Here is a 15730-nt window from a genome sequence, read left to right as displayed (position 1 = left end):
GCTACAGATGGAAGGAAGAAAAATGCACCCATCAATCTGGTTTCAAAATTCTTTTGACTGCTGAGGAAAAAAAGGTTTGTTGTTGTTTTTTTTTTTTCTTTCCCAAAAGTGGTAGACATTTTCAGTGTGCTTCAGTAACTGAGTTAAATATGATTCAGAGCTAATAGATCTTGGCTTGAGGGCAATGATAATTGGTTGTAATTTGACTGAATGGAGCTGATTTTATTTTTACAAACGCATTCTTTCTTTAAAAAACATGGCAATTAGGCTCCCAATTCTTGGCATGTTACACCTCATACATTTGCTGGAATAGTTAATGCATATCCCCTTTAATAGAACATGAGAAGATGGCCTCATGTGGCTTGTGCACGTGGTCTGGCTCCAGGACCTGCTGTCAATATAAGTGCCCACTCTGAAGATTGTCACCTTGGGATCTGTGATGGTAGCTGGCAGATTTACAGTCCTAAATCCTACCAGCGGATCACATAAAGACACACCTGTGAGGTTGCTTGTTCAACAGACCGAACCTGCTGAAGAACTGAAGTGGAAATGCAGAACTCGTCTCCTCTCCAGGCACAGGATCTCCCAGGATCTCCCAGGACTGTGTGTGTGCTCTGGACCAGGGAAAGAATTAACGAGGTAAGGAAGGTTAATGAATACGAGAGAATCCACTTTCCCAGGAGAGCAGGTCCCAAATTGTGGTAAGTAGGGCCAGGAGCCTCCTGTGTGACAACACAGTGCAGACAACACAGGTTGACCCTCTCACATTGGGACCCCTGGATCTGCTTCTTCCTCAGACATGCGCCCACACCTACCCAAATAATCAAGTCAGTTCTCACAGGGCTGGAGAGGAAGGAAACAGATAAACCATAACAAGTCATTTCTATTTTTAAGTCCTCAGTGCATGAAGTTGGAGGATAGGTGTACTGCTCGAGGGTGAGGAGCACACAGGTCCCCAGCACAGACTATCAGGCACCTTCATGACAGTCATGTCAACCAATAGAAGATTAAATCACCTGCCTTTAATTTTAATCTAAAAATGTCAAGACCTTTCAAAGACAGGAGTCCCCACCACATTTTAGATGAGCACTCTCGGAGATGCTCAGAGTGGAGTGCAGGCCAGTATACTTGCTGGCACCAGAGAAAATTGTGCCAAAGCTGGACCATGCTCTTCTGTGGCTGTTGACCTTCCATGCTTGTGCTATAATATTTTTGGACCTTGCTGTTCTAGTGGGAAGACTATTTCTCCCTGAGTTCACAGCTGCATTTTAGATTTAAAGTACAAGGTTTGGATCTACAAGGCATAAAAATTAATAAAACTGTTTAGGTTATTGGTTTTTAAACACTGGTTATATTTGCCTTTGTGTATTTGATTGATTTGGTTTTGTATTCTTTCCATTTTCATATGCCTCTGCAGTTCCTACTGCACACAGCCAAAAATTGCCATGAGATGAGCTGCTGCCTTAGTGTATTGACATTTCTGTATCCAGCTCAACTAGGGAAGAAAATGGAAAATAATACAAAATCAGTGAACACCATAGTTTTTCAAAGCTTAATTTTGTCTTAGTTTGGGTTTGGGTAGGGTTCCGGTTTACATTAGGCCAGGTTAGATTGAAGCTTTTGCCATTTGAATAAGTGACTAAAAGAAGGCTAATGAAGGCTATTGAATGTTTCATTACAGTCTATGTTCCCATCTCTCTGACTGGGAACCTGTTTAACTGTCCTGTGCTTCACTTGATTATCAGATGACACTACATATATTCCCATATGTGAGAATATGGTGTGTTCTTGATAGGTGTGAAATATTTGTGGTTCTCAGATGAAAGATCCAGTATAAATACAAAGCATTTTCCCACTTAGGAACAACAAACTATTTGTCCCCTCTAATACTATTGCATGCTAGAGTAGCCACTGGTGACAAATGACAATTATTAGCAAGTGTGACTCTTGCCCCCTAGCCTCCCCAGGTCAGCAGAAGCTGTGTGACAGGTCCTTGTCACTTGGCTGCTACAAGAGAGGTGTCGGTGAGCAGGGCAGTAGCTGGGATGTGGGAGACTAAATGCAATTCCTTCTTCTGCTCCAGGTTCATGGTATCCTCTGGAAAATTACTTGCTTTGGCTAATAAACTGTAAAGAAAAGCACATCTTTACTGCTTAGAGCTGTTATGAGAATAACCACATTTTGAATTTCAGAGTGCTGAGCTCTGATTAAAAGTGAGAAAAGGTAAAATTTGTTACTATTTATATTTGGAGAAGAAAAAACAAAATTAAAGAAGTTCCTCTGGTGTGAACTCTTTCTATTTAGTTGGGACCAGCATGTCATGTCCCCGTCCCCTGCTCCCTGGGACAGCTGTGTCTCCTCCCAGCAGTGAAAAAGTTAGCTGACTGGTGCAGGCAAGGGGATGTGAGACGCACTATGTTCACAAGAGATTTCGAGTTCTGTCCTAGAGAATACACAAAAGACAAGACTGCCCTTCTCTGCAGGAGGAAACGTAAACCGTGTGCCTCTAGGGATGTAAATCCCCCTTCTCTCTCTTCAGAATGCAATAAACTGGTCAAGCAAGTTTTCCTGTGAGAGCAAAGAGAATGTTGCTGATGCTATTTTTCAATAATAGGTATGTAGTAGTGGGCAGATTACCTCTGAATGTTACACAGACAAGCCCCAGTGCTGCCTCTTTCATGGAGCACCATCTCATAATTTTTCTTACCAATACCCGATGCTACAAAATGATGTGTCGCTATTGCCAATCCTGTCAGCAGCAGCAGGGTAACGAGTGTCAGTAATTGCTTTTCAGCGTGCCAGCGCTGTGCTTCCTCCCACACTGGAAGCAGGGAACAGTCTTGACACTTGCAGAAACATGGAGCAGTGCTGGGACTGCTGAAAGCACAGGCATGGGGACTTTTATCCAGATGTGACTTTCCATGCACAGCGCTGCATGAGAGCACCATGGAAAGTCTGGAGCTGTGTACCCATACTGGGCATATGTGTTAATTGTGGTCAGTTGCACAGGATTTTATGCCAAAGGATGCTTATCATGACCTTTACATTGCTGTGGGCTTTGGTTAGAAGGGTGAGTGTTACTTAAAAAATGACAGTGAGGCAGATGGGTTATGTGATGGTAGCAGCTACCCATATCTACCAAGGAATTGCTCTTTGTGCCTTCACCAAACAAAACAGCAGCAACAGCTCTTTCACTTTCTGATGTTTTGGATCTAGCTGTTCATTGTTAAAATTAACTTCACTCACATCTAATTAGCTGGTCTTTGGCCAGGATGTGTATCTCAGATTCTCACTGTATTTTTTTCTCCTCTATTAATCGAGAATGCAATAGCAGATGAAAAGGCTGCTGCCGCTTGCCTCTGCAGGGAGTCATCATCAGGGAGGTGCAAATGCTGCTGGCAGAGCTAGCGGTCAGCAGTGGTCACCCTACTGCTGTGGCAAGCAAAAGAGTTGACTCAGAGCTGGCTGCTCCAGGTTTTTACGGCTTCAGGTGAGCTATAGGTACTGTACTTAGTGTCTGGATATTTACATGCATAGTTCTGTATTACTGTTGTAATAAAACTCACGAAGGACATTCTAAATATCACAGAATTCTTTTTGTCAGTGAAAATGATTTTTTCCACAGCTTATCTTTCCTGACCTTTAGTTTGTCTGGTGAAGAACTATCATTAGGAATTATGAGAACATTGTATTCATATGGAAAGGAGGAGAGAACATAACATACGTATGGAATAGTCAGAGCTTTGGGATTAAAAGTGTCCTGTGTAGGAATATTTGTGAGATATATCCGTGCCAGGGGAGGATCACAGAGCCAGGACTTCAGAGTAAAAGTACTAGACTGCTCGAGTCCTTGTATTTATGATGTCTAGACAGACAGCGAATTTTCCCTCATTTTTCTGTTGAGAGTTGGGACAATTTGAACTGGGAGAGCCCAATAAATGGACTTCTATCGGTGTGAATGTTCCTGATGTGCCTATTTCGCCCCCTCCCCTTACTACCATTTTTTCTGCAGGACTGTAGCCTAAGGAATTTATTTTTTCAGGCTTCTCCTGATCTTTTTCTTTTCTGCATAAAAGATACAGCTTAGGGCACATGAGTCACATTTAATGTGATTTTTTCTATTCCTTGGCACTTCCTAATGCTGACTGCTCACATCTCTTTTGAGTGGTGCAGTACGTGTTTTCCTAACAGCTATACACAATGCACACAATGACGTATGGTTAACATCAAGTTTACAGGGGTCTGGAAGTGCAAGGGATTGTTTTAATTTTTCCTGTTATAAAGTGGGGCACAGAATTTGTGACTTCTACTGCGGGTCACCAGTTCAAATGCAAACCCAGGACAGAACTAGCCAAGCTTTGTGTGGCGATTTGATGGCTTTTGTGACACTGGCTCCATGGGACTGGTACCCTGAGCACACTGAAGGAAAGTGACTTGAAGACAAAGAGGAGACTTTTATGCTTGAGTCTGCAAAGGCAGCAGCAAGCCTGTCAGTTGAGTGATGTGAGTTAGCTAGTGAAATCACTGGCTGGTGAGGCATCGGTGGACTCCTCTCCCCACTGACCTCCAGGCCAGGAGTGGTGGGAGCAGTGGGGAGCATTGACTGTATCTGCTCACCAAAGCACAGTCCCAGCTGGCACCACTCACAAAAGACTCCTGGACCATCAGGGTGGAAGGCACAGGGGGTGACCAGCCCCCTTCTTATGCTGACCCTGATTTTGGAGAGGCGGACCTTCTTCTCACAAATGTTACAGGCCAAGAAGCATCAGGGTTTAGTGAGGGGAGGGACAGGCTCCAGGTGGGACTTGGGGAGATAATCCTGCATGCCTCTCAACCCCTCCAAGCCAGGAAGTTGTCTTTCAAATCCAAAGTCACTCCCTTTCCCTTTTGTTTTTTTTTTTTGTTCCCTCTGGGCTCTGGAAACATGAACTTCATTGCTACACAGCAACTTCCCTGAACTCTATCTGGGAGATTAATGGTTTATTGAAGAACGGTCAGGATTTAGATTGTCATCAAGAGACCCATAAAAGCAAGCATGTAAAAAGTGTTATGGAAACAGAACGTGGCCCCTTGGAGTTTTCAGGGGTGGAAGCTATACACATGTCCTGCATCCAGCTCTTGCACCGTTTTACTGGGGACACATGTGGAATGGCAGTGGGAGTCACTATTTGTCATGGAAATTAATTAGTCCCTTGTGAGGTAATTTTCTTTAAATGCACCTTTGCACACAAGCTGAGTTTTTTTTCCAGGCTAGTTGGTGCCCTGTGCATGTGTGTGTGTGTATCTTGTACGTCACTGGGAACACATTAACAGCTGTCAGGAACATTTCTTCTGGAATCCTCACAGATATCCCTTGTGATCCAATCTGAAGCATTGCCTGGAAAATTATTAACTCCTCTCTTTGGTCTACAAGGGATAGAATTACACAAATCTGCTCTGTCGCTTCGGGCCACAGCCAGCTCATTTCTATAGACATCCACATACTCCTCTCCAGGGACCTGCATTTTTAGGGAGTCCTGCACGTAAACTATTGTTGCATCTGAAGGCCAAGCTGTTCCATTTAAGCATGAGTCCATAAAAGTGGCTGTGCTACAAAGCCCTAGGGAAACACTGGGTTGCAAACAGCCAGCTGAGCTGTGACACAGTGAAAACAGCACCCTGCTCTAATGTCATCTACCCTTCTTGTCTTTTTTCTTTGCCCCTGCTTTCCTGATCTTTTTCACAAGATTCATTATTGGTAATATTTTTTGTGCATGGAAATAATGACTTAATATATAGCCCAAGTGTTGTGAGGTTAGCTGGGCAGCTAATATGCACAGATGCTGTCATTGTTCCCCTAATTATCAAAAATTGGCTGAAGTTCACTATTTCCCCACGCAATCGCAGGACCCACACGTTAAAGCACAGACAGAGGTGAAAAATGAATGATAGAGTTGTAATGCCACAGCTTGCTTGTTTAGGAATTGGTCTCTTTGCTTAAAGGTTTAAAATAGAAGCTCTGAAGATTTGTTAGGACAGCTTATCCTCACACACGTAACTGTTTACTCCATTAGTTTCAATCCAGCATCTTCCCCAACAATGCTCCAGTTTCCATGGGATCCCCTGGGCTCCCCCGCCCTCCCCAGCACCATGGGTCTCTTTCTGTTTATGACAGTAGAAGCAGAAGTAAAGTAGTACAATAAAACCTATTTCTTTACCTTTGTGCACTTCCTGACTACCTGATAGAGGCACAGGTTTTCCCCATGAGGCTGAGGAAAGGTCCCACTGGGTCAGGCCCACCCACCACCAGGCTCATGAGAAGAATAACAAACCCTAGGATTTTATCCATAATTGCACATCTTGGGTGCTATCACTCACAGCTTTATGCTTTTTCATACCATTGAGGCACATTATTGCTCCCAAGCAGCCATGGCATAGTACACTTTATTGCTTAATTACATATCCCTGGTCTCAGTAATGTCTCTGGTTGCTAGGCTTGTCAAGCCCTATTAACCAATAGCATTTGCCTTCGAGTTCTGAAAAGCCTGATGAAAGATGCACCAAGTTTATCCAATGGATATTTTATCATTGTTGCATCTTTAACACTAATAGCTCTGACATCTACTCATCCTTTACAAACCTTTTTGAAGGATAAAAATGAGCACAGAGAAGTTTGGTGAATGTCTCTCTGTTACGGGGGTTTTGTTGCCTGATGGCGGTGCCCATTGAGGCAGAGGAGGGTCAGTGGTGTCAGCAGTGATCACAGCTGTGGTCTCAAGCACGGGGTAATCGAAAGCAATTCCTTCCCACAGACTGAGGTCTGCTTCAACTTCGCCTTGTCAATATTTGTGAAACCTCTAATTAGGCGGCCTTTCATTTTGCTTTGTGTCTGAGGATGATACTGTGTCATCATCTTTTCTCAGAAGTTTTCATATTTACAGAGACTTACAAAAAGGGCAATGCTACCAGGCATTTTGTGACCTTTAATTTGAGAGAATGTCATTCTTGAGGATGACTGTGGTCATTTTGTCTGCTGTATTCCTTGCAGTGATGATTTTGTGATGATGGCCACTTTAGAAAACCAGACTACAGCTTTCTAAGTGTGGACTAAGGAAGCCCAAAGTGAGTTCTTTCCTATCCAAGATGTATTAAAAAATCCCGTTACCTTCTTAAGGTTCCTGTTGTTCAATGCCTATTATGAGGTACCCCAAACAAGCCAACTGGCCTGCAAAATCAGAAGAAAAAGTTCTAGTGAATAGTAAGTTTGTTGAGAAAATGATATTTAGTTTGCTCAAAAACTGTTTATGAATTCAGGTCAAATTCTCTAACTAGTTACTCCTGAGATTTTTTTTTTTTTTTTCCTGGGAGTGGATTTTCTTCACAGTAATTTTTCCCTTCTACTTCAGTTGGGGTTTGATGCATTTGCCTGGAAACTGGGAATCCCTCAGCCAGTTCCAGTCTTCACTTGGGTGGAGCTGGATAATCCAGTCCCACTGAATTACCAGCACTTTTAAGTATTTTAGGAAAAAAAGGCGGTACACAGGAAGTTTCTCCCATTGGACCAGTGTCCCCACAGTATAAAATATGTATTTCCTGGGCCAGAGAGAAAGAAATGACGAACACTCCCTAGCCCAGTGGTTAGCAATACACAGAGGCAATGATATATTAAATTTCAGTTTCTGCTCCAGTGACTATAACTTGTATAGCATTGTATGATAACATGACAACACTGTAATATTTGACTATTCTGTAGCCTGGCAGCCATAGTGCTCTCATATGAGCCGTGAGTTCTCTCAGGGACTGGTTAGAAATCAGCCTGTATCCATTGCTTTTTGGATTTAATCAGATAATTAAACACCCTATCCTTTCTCTTCTTTTGCTGTTTATAAGAAGCAAATGTTTTGTTGAAACAACTGTTTCAAGTCAAATTTGCATGTAATCTTTTTGACTAGAAGTTGTTACTCTCATGAATCTGTCAAGGTGGGGCCTCGTTTGGCAGCTGCTAAAGGAAGGGATGAAGAAAGCAGTTCAACTCACACAGCTTGCAGTCTAGGAGAGGAGGCGTGGTAAACAGATGAGATGAAGTAATCTGGTGTGCAGTTTGGGTGACATGGATCATGTAGGCAGTGGACTATAGGCAGGTATTAGTCATTTGGCAACTGTGCTAATATTAAAAAACAACCTGAAGATAATAATTGGATCTTACTGCCTCAGTGTGCTTGTTAGAGGTGTTGCTAGCTACTACAAACTTTTCTAGTGCATGCATAAGGGAAATATCCAGCTGATGAGACAAAAAGAACCATTTGACCTCTTTTCTTCTCAGTCTGCGCCATGTATAGAAGAAAAGGTGGGGCTAGGCTGACATTTATTTTTCTGAGAAGAAACCAGCCTGTCTTTAAATTGTTCTTTGGGGTTTTCCAACCGATTGTATAAGTGACATGTTATTTTACTGCACCTTTAACTGGAAACAGAACTAGGAGTTTCAATGAGAATGTTGTGTCTTTTTCTCAGTAGCTGTTGGTACTGGGGAAGGTGCAGTGGACAGAGTGTCAGGGGAAAAATCCTACTAAACACCCACTGTTAAGCACAGGCTTTTGTATCAGTTTGGGAAAGACGGATTGCTCTCAATGGCCTCTGCAGTTTTGCTCACTTCCTTATACATCTTCTTCTACTGGGAAAAATAAAATTCCTTTCAAAGTCAGGAAGGATGAAAATACTGGGCATACCCTATAAGAAGGCTTGAATTTCAAGTGCGTCTCTACAGGTTTTTCTAGTAATCTGATGGGGCCAGCTGACAGAGCTGCAGTAACACCTCAAAGTGTTAGTACTTTTCTCCCTTGTCCAGTCTGATCCATGCAGCGAATAGCTGAAAAATTGCCCTGTGCCAGGTGTGGTAGAGACTGAATGGAAATGTCACAAGTGGATTTTAAAAGCATTTCTGCATCCCTGCACAGCACGCCTGCACACTGTCGTGCTAGAAGAAGAGGCAGAATGGCCCAGAATGTGGTGGCAAAGCAAACAGGACACTGTGTGGTGAGTGTTATACTCTGCATCCCTGTATGAAGCAAAGATGCTAAATCTCACCATGGAACAGAAGGGAAGATAATAGTTTGAGCTGCCAAATCTGGAAAGAAGATCGAGCACCTTTGAGGAGATTGGACCCCATGGCTGTGAATCGGCGGTGGGGCGTAACACAGAAGCAGAAGTATAAGAGAAGTAGTTGGGCAATGTGCTCTCATTTTACAAAGTGCTGCTTCATGTTGAGGTCTCCTATACAAGTGTTGACCCCTTCTAGCTTGAGGAAGCTGAGGTGGTCAGGATAAAAAGGAGTCTTGGTTTGGACATCTGGATTGAGACTTTGAAGCATCTCAGTCTTTCATCAAAGCCAAGTCTGATCACTAGAGACACTGGAAAGTTGAATCAGAGCCAACAGAAGTAGACTGGATAGCCAACAAGAAACAGAGGTCGTCTGTATGTAGCAGGAGCAGAACCATTTAATCCCCACTGCGGACAGTAACAGGTCTGTATCTAATGTAAACAGCTCATTGAGATACTAAGATGGTCCAGAGCTCATCAGTTTGGATATTTTGCATATGAATATCTTAGAGGAAACTATTACACAGTTTTAGCGTTAGTGGGAGCAGCAGGTGCCTGATCATTCCCCACATGCACATGGGTGTCTGCCTGAATTTTGCATAGTAGTTGATATTTATGATTTGTTACCTCAGATTTGTTACAGGTTAACTCTAATTCCTGTGTATGTCAGGATGTGCTGATGTTTAAAGGGAAACATAATATCCTGGCTAGGCATCTGTAAATGAATGGGCAGCTTGCTTTAGTTGATGGTTGACAGAGAGAATGCAGGAGCAGCATAATCAGCAGTTCCAGGATTTCTCTGTAAACAAGAGAAAAGCAGCAGCTTGCACAGGAGATATTCTCATGAATTCAGTGAGTAAACGCACAGGATTTATCTGCCAGACCACTGACAGTACCTGATCCTATGGCACTGCAGAAGCATCAAGGTTCACTAATCACATTTACCTGCTAGTACTGTGTAGTGAATATTCCTGTCTGATCAAAAGTACAACCCCCCTTGGACAAGGAGGTTACAGGTGCATCACAAAGATTGCACAGGTTTTGGTTTTGTTTTAAATTCCAGAGCAGCCTAGAATAACAGCTTTATCTTCCCCAGCAGCATCCTTGGGGGCCATCCCCATCCCCCAGACCCCCGGGATGCCAGCTGGGACCACTAGTCGCTGCGTAGCTCTGGGCCAGGCTGTGGGTGCTGGGGGGGCCAAAGCTGCAAGGGAGTTCCTGGGCCATGGACACAGGTGTGGGTGAGGACCCAGGTGGCTGGTCATGGCAATTAAAGCTTATTAGTGCCCTCAGGGCTTTTAAGATCTCCTCCCAGAGCTTTCCTGTTTGCTCTCAGAAGATGGAAGAGGGGGAAGGTGCACTGTTTCTGTGGCTGGAAGGTATGGTTTTGGTTCTTTTTTGTATCCTATATTAGCAAGTTTTTTCTATTTTCTGTGCACTGGAATATGCTGTTGCAGTAAGAAAGTAGTCAGGCTCTTCTGGGGGAGGAATTTATAACGTGGTGAGATAAATTGTCAGATTTTAGTGGGCAATAACCCCATTTCTGTGCGCTATGAGCTTTATGTCCCATTCAGCTTTAGGGACGTTTGTTCGTAGGTGCCTGTGACACATCAGGAAAACGTGCCTGCCATCTCTTGAGTGCCCAGAAAGGTGGAAGGGGTCACCCTTGGGCTGGTTTAGGATATGTCAGTCCTAGGAGATCATGGCTCTTGAATTCTGCCGCTGGTTTGTCTGGGGTGGCTGGGAAGTTTCTAGTGCTTTGCATGGCAATATGTTCTCTGTGCTGTGAGCCCATGGTTTGCAAGCTGTGATGACTCACCGCATTCAAACGCTGTGTTCAGTTGTTCGTCTCGCATATTTGCTGGGTGACCTACGGACCAGTGTGTGGGCGTGCGATGTGGCGTGTATCCCCAGCTGTGCCCGGTTCACAGGGGATGTGTGCATATGGGACGCATTTGCTTGAGAGCCTGGTGTTTTAACAGGAAGAGCTCATGCTTTTGAGCTTTGTGGGTCACTGCTTCAGTCCTTGATTTCACCAAAATATCCCATGGTGCTGCACTCAAAGCTCTGGGGTTTGCTTCAATTAAGCAGGGAAAGAGGGAGCAGGACGCAGACATGTAGATACCACAACACCAGTGTGATAGCCCCTGTCACCACAACTGCACTAGGTTAAGTCCAGTTTCCAGAAATACAGGATAAACCTTAGTTGCGGAGTTTTGTTGTGTGGTATGTTTGTGTGTGGTGTTGTGGTGGGTTTTGGTGGGGTTTTTTTGTGGGTTGTTTGTTTGGTTTTGCATGTGTTTTTCTTGTGTGTGTTTTTGTTTTGTTGTTGTTGTTGGTTTTTTTTGTTACTTGTTTTTGTGTTTGTTTTTTTTTTTTTATGTTGAGTTTTTTGTTTGTTGTTTTTAATATATGTTTTATTACCTGGAAAGATATAAAGACGTGCAAACTCAGTGGTAGGAGTTGTCTCTCAGTGACTCCCTGCTATTATCACTAAATCTGGACAGAGGTTTTGTGGGTAAATAGTTCATTAGTCTTTAAAAGGGCACTAAATGTTCTAAGCAGAAAAGCCAGTGAAAGGTGTTAGTGTGTTTCAGATTCTTCAGTAAATTTGGCTTGTGTGTGTGTACTTATCTATATGTATGTATCGTCATATGGTACAAGAATAAAACCTCTGATAGCAGGGAAGGTTGCATCAAAAAGCTGAAGGCTAATCTGAGAACCAAGGTGGCAAGTTAAATATGCTTATTTGTTCTGATATGTCATATGGAATATTGGTGTTTATGAGAATGGTAGTTTTGTGGCAGAGTGCAAATTTTTTGAGTATTGTACATTGCCTTTGGGAGGTGTTGGGAGTAAAAGTCTTCTGGAGCATAATGAGCAGAGACACTAAGACATAGCAAACTGAAGGTGGAAAGAACACATAGCTTTATTTTCAAGTACCTGTTCCTTGGAAGGTACAGGGCATATTAATGTTCCTCACTGTTGCTTTGCTACCCAGGCTTTTGTGTTTCTTGCTGTCGCAGGGCAGCAGCTGCTACCTGGAACTGGAAGGAGAAATTGCAAAGAATGGTGATCCTCAGTGGATTGGCCTTTGGGCACCATTTTTATAAAAGACATGTGAAAAGTTCCTTGGAAAAACTGCCAAAGCATGATTATTACCTGGGGATCTGCCTATGAAAAGCAGTGCGTGGGCAGAGACCCAGTCTCATGATCTACTGAGTTACTGGCAAAAGAAGCTCAAGGAAATGTGGAAATTCATTAAAAATTTCCCAAAGCTATTTTTTGTTAAAAGTTATGAAAATGACAAATTCTGCTCAAAGTTCACATTGTCTTGTGCTTTATTTGTTGCTGGTGTTGTCATAGCACTGGAGCAGTATGTGGAGGTGAGAGGCTTAGCTGCCCTGGCTGCTGCAGGCAGTGCCACACATCCCCCATCACTGCAGGCAGGAGAGCTGCTGCTTCACGCAGGTTTAATCTGGCACCAAGGTGTGCTAGAGATGATTTAGTAAAATTGGCGGCTGGTGTTTAATCTCCCTGTTCCCTGTGTAATGGCAGCACAGCCCTGGCTGGCTTTTTGTCCCTGTCTGAAGTAGGAGCTGCCACCAAGAGTCTGCAGTCTGGGAAATCATTGCTTCTCAAGGGGGCCAGGTGCTACTCAGGTCCTGGTGCTCCTGCTGACTTGTATTCTGCATTTTCTTCACGTTTTCAGGCACTGCATAGTTTTTGGGAAATGTAATTGCACCTGAAATTCCAGTTTACTAGGGGTAGGTTCCCTGTTTTTATTCTTGTAATCAGATTTGTATCAAGGTTTGAATTTATGAAACTGATCTCTGTGGTTACTGGCTGAGAAAGATGCTGAGCAACAAATATCAAGATGCTGAGGGACTATTATGGGCAAGTATTCTGTGCTTCTATTCTGCTCCTTACACCTCCGTTATACAGTATCATTGGAGATAAAGTGTGTTAGATGGCTTTTTTGGTCTATCAAGTAATAACCATTTTTATCCTATGCTTTACAGATGTACTTTATCTAGGGGAAATAAAACTACTTAGACAGAAAAAGTTTATTAAAGTATTTACAGTAATGGACCAAGATACTATGTTACCGATGTTATAAGCTGCTAAAATTTCTTGGATAATCACATTATGTATGGTATCACACTTAAACTTTAAAAGGATTGTTCTTTGCTAGTGCAGTTTGCATCCTTCTATTCTGCAAAAGTGGAAATAAATATTTATTCTTCACGTTGTACTGCTAAGCCAAGTGGAACTTGGTAGCTGAAATTCTTAAGCTGATATGCATGGAAACACCAAATTATGAGCTTTTTTAGGTGCTATCAAAAAGACTGAAGGTTCAGCACATGTGAGACAGTAAAATCGTATCTCCATGAGAAGAAAGTAGCTCATGCAATCACTGCTGTGCATGAGCCAGAGACTTGCAAGCTGTTACTGGCTTTGCAAATGAGCGCTGATGTGAGCAAGCCATGACTTTCAAACAGTTTGACCTTTTGCAGGTATACAGAGATGCAGATACAACAAAAAACAGGTCCCGGGGAGAAAAAAGTTAGTTGCATTTGTAGTAAAAGCAAGTAGTCTGTGACACTGCTGGAGATTAGCCCACTGGTAGGCATGTGGATAAAGGTTTTCTAGATAAAGAGCTTCAGAGATGAGAAGAGTATTGTCTGAATTAAGAAATTATTTTTAGCCTATCTATATTATGAACTGTTACATTCCTTTTTAGTCACTTGCTTCCAAAATGGGATGTGGTTCCTTGTGATGTGCTGCATTCTAAAATAGTTATCAGTTCCTAGAGATACAAGTCATAAGGAGTAGCTGAAGCTTATTGCCCTCAGCATGACTGAAATAACTGTTTAAAACTGAAGGATTAGTTAGGTTTGTGTGTCACACGTACATGTAAAGAAAGGACTTAGATATCTATCTTTGCTATAAAATGGGTTTATATCACTACAGTCAAAACCTTCAGGTCTACTTACGGACAGAATTCAGAGCTCTGCCTCCACAAAGGCTCAAAAAGTGCTGGCCAGTTCATTTTAGAACAGAGGTGTCAAACTCATTTTCATGGGGGGCACATTAGCCTTGCAGTTGCCTTCAAAGGGCTGAATGTATTTTTAGGACTGCACAAATGTAGGAGCAGTTACATTTATACGGTCCTAAAATGTTTTAGAAGATCTTGCCTTGCTCAGACTACCATAGCAATGAGTACTGGTAAAATCTGCCCTCTGTCACAACTTCAGTGTTGTCTGGGTCTGTCTGCCAAGTGCTTGGTGTGTCCTGGCACTAATGCACACCACGGCATGCCGAGAGAAGTTCTGTGTGGTCCTTTGGGAAGGTTCTCAGGTGAGCAAAGAGGCTGAATTCAGGTGGCCATGTCCTCTCCTAGCTCTGGATAACTCCAACAGTTGATTGTTCTGTGGCTATATATGGTGCCAAACAACCAGGATGCACTGACTGTGCAAGCACAAGGTGGAACTGGGGAAGGGCTACTTGAAGTAGTATTCACTAATCTTAACTTAAGGCTTATGCTACAAGTCCCTGGTCTACTGGTTTAGTAGTTCTGAAACTGCCCCAAAGCAAGCATTTGTGAAATTGTTTGTGTGCAGCAGTTCTGAAGAATTCAATTTGCTGGGCCTGATACAAGCCAGGATGCTGTTGGCCTTCTTGGTCACCTGGGCACATGCTGGCTCATGTTCAGCCTCTGTTGACCAACACCTCCAGATCCTTCCCACCAGGCAATTTCCAGCCACTCTTCCCCAAGCCTGTAGTGCTGCCTGGGGTTGTAGTGACCCAAGTGCAGAACCCCACACTTGGCCTTGTTAAACTTCATACAATTGTATGAACTAGGGGAGGAGATGGTGCTCTTTAAGCAGCAGAGATTTAGAAGAAGCTACATCAGGCTGAGGATGGTAAATATCTTTAGCATATGTACATGCTTGATGGGATATTAAGTGATATTAATGTTTAAAACATTCTTTTTCTTCTCATGAATGGTCTATACACCTTTCCCTTGGAGCTCTTGGTGCTCACTGTCTGAACTGATGATGTGGGTAAGATCAAATTCAACCTGACAAGATCAGTCAGAGGATGTGAAATCCTCCCTCTTTCCAGCCTCCCCTGTGGGCAAACAGATGTCATTTCACCTTAGTGAAAAGTTATTTTGTCAAGCACTGAGACTTCTAGATTTAGTGAAATGATGCAGTTTTCTGTATTTGGAGATATTATAGTTTGGGGGGTTGTTTATGTGGGTTTATTTTTGTTTGCTTTTTCTTTCATGGATCTACTTTTGATCCTTAAGGTGATGTATTAAGTAAGGATCATTCGGTGCTGATGACTCATTCTTTTCTGCCCTTCCTGGCAGTCAGCTTCCTCTGAAGATGAGGCATTGCTGTCCATGGGATCAGGTGGAGTAGCAGTGCTTGAATGTGGTTTTTCTTCATGCAGGAACAATAAAACATTTGGAGAACAAATGTGTAGGTTAAGGGATAAACCCCACAGCTCTTTTTGCTTCTAAATACTTAAATATTATCTGTTAGCTAGGTTGTCTGCATTAGGTTTTTTCCTTAGTCTTATACCAAGGCATTGCTAAGGACTATGCCTGTCTAAGAGGGGCATTATAGCTGCCAGAGTAAACTGA

Source organism: Columba livia, chromosome 9 (genome assembly GCF_036013475.1).
Source record: "Columba livia isolate bColLiv1 breed racing homer chromosome 9, bColLiv1.pat.W.v2, whole genome shotgun sequence".
Lineage (NCBI taxonomy): Eukaryota > Metazoa > Chordata > Aves > Columbiformes > Columbidae > Columba > Columba livia.
Note: the sequence above shows the minus strand (reverse complement) of the source record.